This window comes from Chrysemys picta, unplaced genomic scaffold, assembly GCF_011386835.1.
Source record: "Chrysemys picta bellii isolate R12L10 unplaced genomic scaffold, ASM1138683v2 scaf357, whole genome shotgun sequence".
Taxonomy (NCBI): domain Eukaryota; kingdom Metazoa; phylum Chordata; order Testudines; family Emydidae; genus Chrysemys; species Chrysemys picta.
Window position 1 is genome coordinate 40,263 of NW_027053064.1, and position 7,116 is coordinate 47,378.

Sequence of the window (7,116 nt, forward strand, 5' to 3'; positions counted from 1 at the left end):
GCAGGGTAAGGCTGGCTCCCAGAGTCAAGGATTGGAGTGGCCTAGTATATCACTGGTCCAGATAACACCAGAAGGGAACGTCACAGCGACACTAACATTCCAGTCATACACATCATCCCACTGGGTTTCCCCATTTCCCCTCCCCAGGGAGAATTTCCAACTTCTCTTCCTTATTGCCCAGATTCCAGTGCCAAGAGCAGTGTTGCTTCCCTTCATGAGTGATATCTTGCAGGGCACATGCTCCGCAGCACAGCATTCCCCTGAGTCCACACTTGTGTTACTGCAGAATGGGTTATCTGTAAGCCAGGGAGAGACTCCATCTCATGTCTCCCTTTCTTCCCTCCATTGGAAAGTACCGGGAAAGAAAGAGAACCATGCTGCCCAGGAACCCTCACACCTTCCCTATCGGCTCTGCAGCATCAGAACAGCAGAGCCTGGATTGGAGCAAGGGAAAGGCCTGTTTTCCACAGAATCTTTCCCTCAGGCCCAGAGCATTTAGAGCAGAAATCCCTGTGGGAGTTAATGTTGCTCTAAAAAGAGCTGCCAAGGAGTGTGCAGCTTCTTGACAACACCACACAAAGTGATCTGTTTGTAGAGATGCATAAAGCCCTGCACTGATTTCTCTGAGCGGATTCCCCCAAGCAGTTGCGGGGGGCAGGACCTTATTCCTTACCTCTGGTGACAGGGCTGTGTGAGAGCTTGTAGAGCCAGAGGCAGCTTTCTAGAGGGTTAATTCAGAAATTCCCTATGGAACCTAGGGGCTGTGGCCTACGGCAGGAAGGAGCCAGGGGGTTGTTGGAGTGACTCTAGGAGGAATGCTATGGGATGGTGCTCTGATCACCTCTTCACTCTGCTTCTTCCCACACCCACTTTTGGGGTAAGTCCCTCACCCTCCTCCTTAGTGCGTGTGGGCTGGAAACCAGATATGGCAGTAGAGAGGTTACCCACTCAGCCAATGCACAGGGGGATCCATTGCAGCTCACGTCCTCCTGCTTGTCACAGCCCAGAGGAATGCATGACACTGAGCCTGGACTCTGTGACTGCATTAGTCAGCAACAGGTGAGTGTGGCAGAGGACACACAACATGTCTACAAATAGCTTTTTCTGGACTGCTGAGCTGGGGGGTGGGGGGGAGAGGGGAGAGGCCAGATTCCATCTGGCTCCTTAGGACTCTGAGGAAACTCTGGGATCTGGAGAGAGGTCTCTGGAGTCTCGGGATGTGCAGGTTTGGAGACATGTGGCTCCTACCTAGTCTAATATAACCTGCGGTGCTCCCCCACAAGAGCCATGTTAACAGGCAACACTGCAAGTGACCCCCATGCCTCTCTATTTCCTTGGCCACATGTATCGTGTTCTTTTTCTGGTGGCTAGTCCAGAAAAAGAGGACAAGAGCTCACTACTGCTACCACCTCAGGGATTTGTTGGGTTGAGATCGGCTGGTAGAAGCACGCAATAGCGACAGGATCTGGGAATTCAAGCCCCTAGAGTTACCTCTTCCCTTTATAGTCCTGCCCTTTCATCACACACGGCTATTTCAAAGTTTAGTGTGATAGTAGAGACCCGTTTTCAACCCTTCACCACACAAGACAAAGCCCGCATCATTAACTCTTTATTTCTACTCTCCTGGCTTTTCCTCCCTACTGCTGCCAGCTACCTTCGAGTTCTCCCTCTTCTCTCCCCGGCTCTGCTCACTTGATTGCAGCAGCTCAGCGGATGGTCCAGCTTTGCTCTTTCATTTCCATTCTTCTTCACTTCTTTGGGTGGCTGCATTTGCCATTGAGCAACCTGTGGAAATACCTGAGTCTTCTGTCTAGGCACGCAGGCCCAGCAGCTAAAGCCAAAGCCCCACTGAGAGCAGTGGGAAATTAGCTTGGAGTGTCAGGAGTGGAGGCTTGGCCCATGGACACCCCAGGCACTGCAGCTGCTGCCATCTACACAGTGAATCCTTCAACCCATCGCCAAACAGCTCTTCCACATTCTGCAAACTGGCCTCACTGGCTGACTAGTTAGGAGAACAGAAACCCTTTGTTAGAGCAGGAGAGTCTCTTCAATGCAGCGCTCTTTCCATGGCTCCCAGAGGGTCACAGTGAAACACCTGCAAGTCTCTAGGAGTCTCTCAAGGAGTTCCCTGCTCAGTCACTTGGCATCCACTAGCAATGGTCTCTGACAGCAGCATTGCAAAGGGGAGCTCAGCAGATGGTCCCTTCTATGGCTTCCTGAGTGGGAGGGGGGTTGGTCTTGTCATTTAAGGCCTAGCTGTCCGAGTCAGGGCTCCTGGGTTCTCTGGCTTTGGAAGTGGGTGGTATCTAGTGGTTGGAGCTGGACTGGTATCAGTACCATGCTTCGTTCCTGCCTCTGGCATGACCTTGTGTGTGACCTTGCAGCCAATTGCTTTCCATCCCAGTGCGCCAGCTTAGAGAGACAATACGGACCCCCCTCAGAGGGGCTGGCAGGGGTCACTACCGTAATGACTCAAACTGGGGTGAGTTGTGCTCTTAGCAGTGAAGCACCCAGATTCAGTCCCCATGGATGCCCAAGGTGTCTATATGTGGCCATGGTTGACTCACCTAGCATTACAGGCTGTTTAGCCCGGTCCTGGCCATGCGTGGTGCATCTGCTCCTGGCCCTCTCTGGCACACAGCACCATCACACACAAGAACATGGCCCACCAAGGACAATCTATCAGCTCCAGGGCCGGCTCTGGCTTTTTTGCAACCCCAAGCAAAAAACAAAAAAACCTGCGGGGGTGTGTGGGCGGAGTAGCGAAGCAAAAAAAAAAAAAAAAACCACACCTGCGGACCGGCCAAGCGCGCACGCCCCCACACACACCCCTGCAGGGTGGCCAGAGCGGCAAAGCACACACACACACACAAAAACCACCTGTGGGGTGGCCGGAGCAGCAAAGCAGAAAAAAAAAAACCCAAAACGGCAGGGCAGCCGGAGCCAGGGTGCAGGAGGATTCCCTGTGCTGCAGACGTGCAGCAGAGTGCACGCTTGGTCTAGCGGGGAGGGGAAGGAGAGGGAGTGGGGGGGAGAGACAGAAGTGGGGCGGCCAGGGCTTCAGCGGGGCACTCACCACGCGGCCCTTCCTGCCGCGCCACCTGCCGGGAGGGCTCTGCGCCACTCCAGTCGGCTGGGAGGGAAGGACGCGGGCTGCCCTGCCGAGTTTGCTGCAGGGCACTCCCCTCCTCCACGCCGCCGCCCCCTACAGGGCGGCTGGAGCAGCAAACCAAAACGAAAAAGAAAAAAAAAAAAGGCGGACGGAATGCCGCCCCTTAGAATCTGCTGCCCCAAGCACGAGCTTGCTCGGCTGGTGCCTGGAGCTGGCCCTGATCAGCTCCCATCTGGTGTTCAGCTCCAAGATGGATGGGGAGCCCTAGTCAGACCACAGAAAGACTGGATGGTGTGCTTTGGTGAAAACTGCTGGAGCTTCAGGCTCTGCTCCCACCTCTAACAGTAAGGGCTTCAAAATTGGTCCCTGATCCCAGGGTAAACACAGTAACTGAGCTGAGGCCAGGGTGGGTGGAATTACTGCTGGGACTGATCCTAAGAGAAGAGCACGTTTCTCCTCTGCTCTAGGGAGATTCCCATAGGAAAAGCCGCTGGGCTGGGGGTGGGGGAAATACAAGCACTACCCCTCTCACCCTTGAATAGCCAGCAACTAGGACTTTGGGAGGCAAGGTACTGGTGTATCTTGCTGGAGAGCAGAAAAGGGCATTGGAGAAATTGTACAAAAGTCAATGTCACATCTGGGTCAAGGGCAGCCAGACCTACTGGTCAGAGCCAGAGTCCACACTCACATGACAGGAGTCGAGAGTCAGCTCGGTCAGGATACTGGAAGATCAGAAGCAAAAGAAACTTGTGATCACAATGTGGTGTTTAGATGCTGCTTGTAATTATTAGAACTGGGAGCACTGGCTGTTGGGGGGTCTGAAAGGACAGGAAACAGGAAGGAGGGGGCGGAGTTGAGGAGGCTGGGAGAGTTACAGAGGGTGCAGCTTCAGCTTGGAGAAGAGACTTGCACTGTAAATAAAGTTCTGTTGAAGTTCTTAATACTTTGCCTGGTGGATACAACATTTTGGCGATGAGGATGGATCTTCTGCCTCTGAACCCACCTGCACCCTTTCTGCAAAGCCCAGGTGAGCCTCCAACTGCTTTTACTGCCTGGATCCGTATGTTTGAGACTTATCTGCTTACAATCAGTGCTACAGAGATTTCTGAAGTAAGAAAGCGTGCTCTGCTAATCCACTGCCTTGGAGCAGAAGGGTAGTGTATATTTTACACTTTTCCCCTTGCAGATGATAAATATGAGACTGCACTCACTGCATTAAAGAACTTTTTTGTGCCAAAAGTGAATGTAGTAGCTAATCGCTATAGATTTCGCCAGCGTGAGCAGAAACCAGGGGAGACTATAATGCAGTATATGGCTTCCCTGAGGAGTCTGATTGTAACTTGTGACTTTGGGAATATGGCAGATGAGATGATTAGAGACCAGCTCATTGAGAAAACAACAGTGCTTCATGTAAGAGAACGCTTACTTCTAGAACCACAACTTACACTAGAAAAAGCAATAACCATTGCTACTCAGATTGAGTCAGCTACAGCTGAAGCCAAAATAATGAGTCAGGGTACAAGAGGCCCAGTCCAGGCTGTGACTCTTTTGCAGAAAAGTTCACTATCACTGCAGACAAACAATTGCAAAAGGAAAACTAATGAAAAGCCACTGAATCAGCGAATGCAAAATACAGTAAAAGCATGCTTTCGCTGTGGATCCCCATGACATCTTGCAAGCTACACAGGATGTCCAGCAAAAGTAGCTCGGTGCAATCATTGCAAAAAGATTGGGCATTTTGCTAAAGTATGTTGCAGTAGCCAGTTCAATCAACAGGTGCATGCAGTTACAATGCCAGATGTTACTGTGCTGAGTGTAGACAAAATCACTACTGCACATATTCCAGAACAGATCAAGTGCACTGTAAATGTTTCTGCCATACCTTCAGGCAAATCACACTCTATTCAGCTAATGTTGGACACTGGCTCAGCAGTATCTATACTACCTGATTCCATCTATTTGCATTACGTTAAAGATGTGCCTCTTACTGAACCCAAACTTCACTTGGTATGCTATTTGAAAAACCATATTCCAGTACATGGCTGCCTGCCAGCAATAGGTACTTTTGGTGATCGCTGTGTAACTGTGGAGTTCTACATTGTCCACAAAGGCACTGCTATCCTTGGCAGAGATTTATTAGCTGCTTTAAATCTCAGGGTAGTTAATGGACGAATTGATCTTCCTCAGCAAAGCACTCTTGCGGTACACACACCAGTTTCAGCTGGGACCCAACTCCAGGTTGAGGAGAAACTCAGCTGTGCTTATGGGTTTCTGCATAAAGTTAAAATGCGGAATAATGTGTTGCCTGTACGACAGAAATTACGGCGCTTACCATTTTCAGTCAGGGAAGCTGTTTCAGAGGAACGTAGAAAACTTGTTCAAAAGGACATTATTGAAGAGATTAACTCCTCGGAATGGGTTTCACCTATAGTAATGATGCAGAAGAAGGGTGGAGACATTCGCCTTTGTGTGGACTTAAGGGAGCCAAATAAAGCTATTGTGATTGACAGTCATCCTCTTCCTCACATAGAGGAAGTATTTGCAGAACTCCGCGGAGCAAAGATGTTTTCTACTCTTGATTTGCAGAGTAGAACATACCACCAGGTTATGTTGCATGAAGGTAGCAGAGACCTCACAGCAATTATTACACATGAGGGACTATTTCGTTTTAAACGTGTTCCATACGGTCTCGCATGAGCCCCAAGTGCCTTTCAAAAAATGATGTCATTGATTCTGAAGAATCAACATGGAGTTCAGTGCTATTTGGATGATATTATTGTGTTTGGAAATACTACTGAGGAGCATGACAATAAACTGCAGTCTGTACTAAACTGCATCAGCAAAGCAGGCCTCAAGCTCAATAGGTCCAAATGCAAATTTAGACAAACTGAACTCTCCTTTCTGGGGCATACAATTTCACAGGCTGGACCTGATGCCCCAAACAGGGGTGATGTGAGAAAGACAATTGAACAAAACCAAGCAAAGTCTAAGGCTTTCACAGACAAACGGCGGGGTGCTAAGGAACCAAAGTTTGAGTGTGGTTCCTTCGTTAGAATACGAAAACCTGGAATCTTACGCAAAGGGAACCATAAATTCACAGCTCCTCTTAAAATCATAAAGAAGAAGGGACCTTACACCTATCGACTTTCTGATGGGCAGGTATGGAATGCTTCTTATCTTGCACCTGCCCATGCACCAAGAGGAGATTATGCCAATACCCAGTCTGCATTGGATGACTTCACTGTAGAACCAACACAACAAGACATTGCACTGGAACCGGGGCTTGAGAGACGGCCTGTCAGACCCAGACGACCACCTGCCTGGACTAAAGACTATGTTATGTAGTATCTACAGTGTTTTCAGTGTAATATTCCTGCCAACAGTATAGTGTCTTGTTTCATATTTGTTCCTCTGGTTAGAACAACAATGTTTATTTTAATTTGGAAAGTTTCTTAAGAGAGGAGGGAATGTGGTGTTTAGATGCTGCTTGTAATTATTAGAACTGGGAGCACTGGCTGTTGGGAGTCTGAAAGGACAGGAATCAGGAAGGAGGGGGTGTGACGAACTGGGACTGTTCTTGCTGGGGTGTGGGAATGCTGACAGGGGAGTGTGACTAGGATGGTCTGCATCGGGGGATGGGAGCCGGCCCAAGGGAACATACCTGAGCTTGTAACATGAGAACCCAGGAGGGGGTTGGAGGTCAGATGACTCCGGGGCCCGGAAACTGAACAAAGGCTGTGGGAGGGGTCGCTGAGGGCAGAGTGCTGGAAGCAGGCTGGAAGGAGGCTGGAGAGATGGCTGGGAGGCAGAGATGGCTCTGACCCCCCAAGGGGGGTGGGCCGGCATGCCCTGGGACCCCAAGCTGGACCTAACTGAGGGGGGCCCTGTTGTCTGTGCCTGCAAGACCTGTCTTGGACTGTATTCCTGTCATCCAAATAAACCTTCTGCTTTACTGGCTGGCTGAGAGTCATGGTGAATCGCAGGAAGCCGGGGGTGCAGGGCCC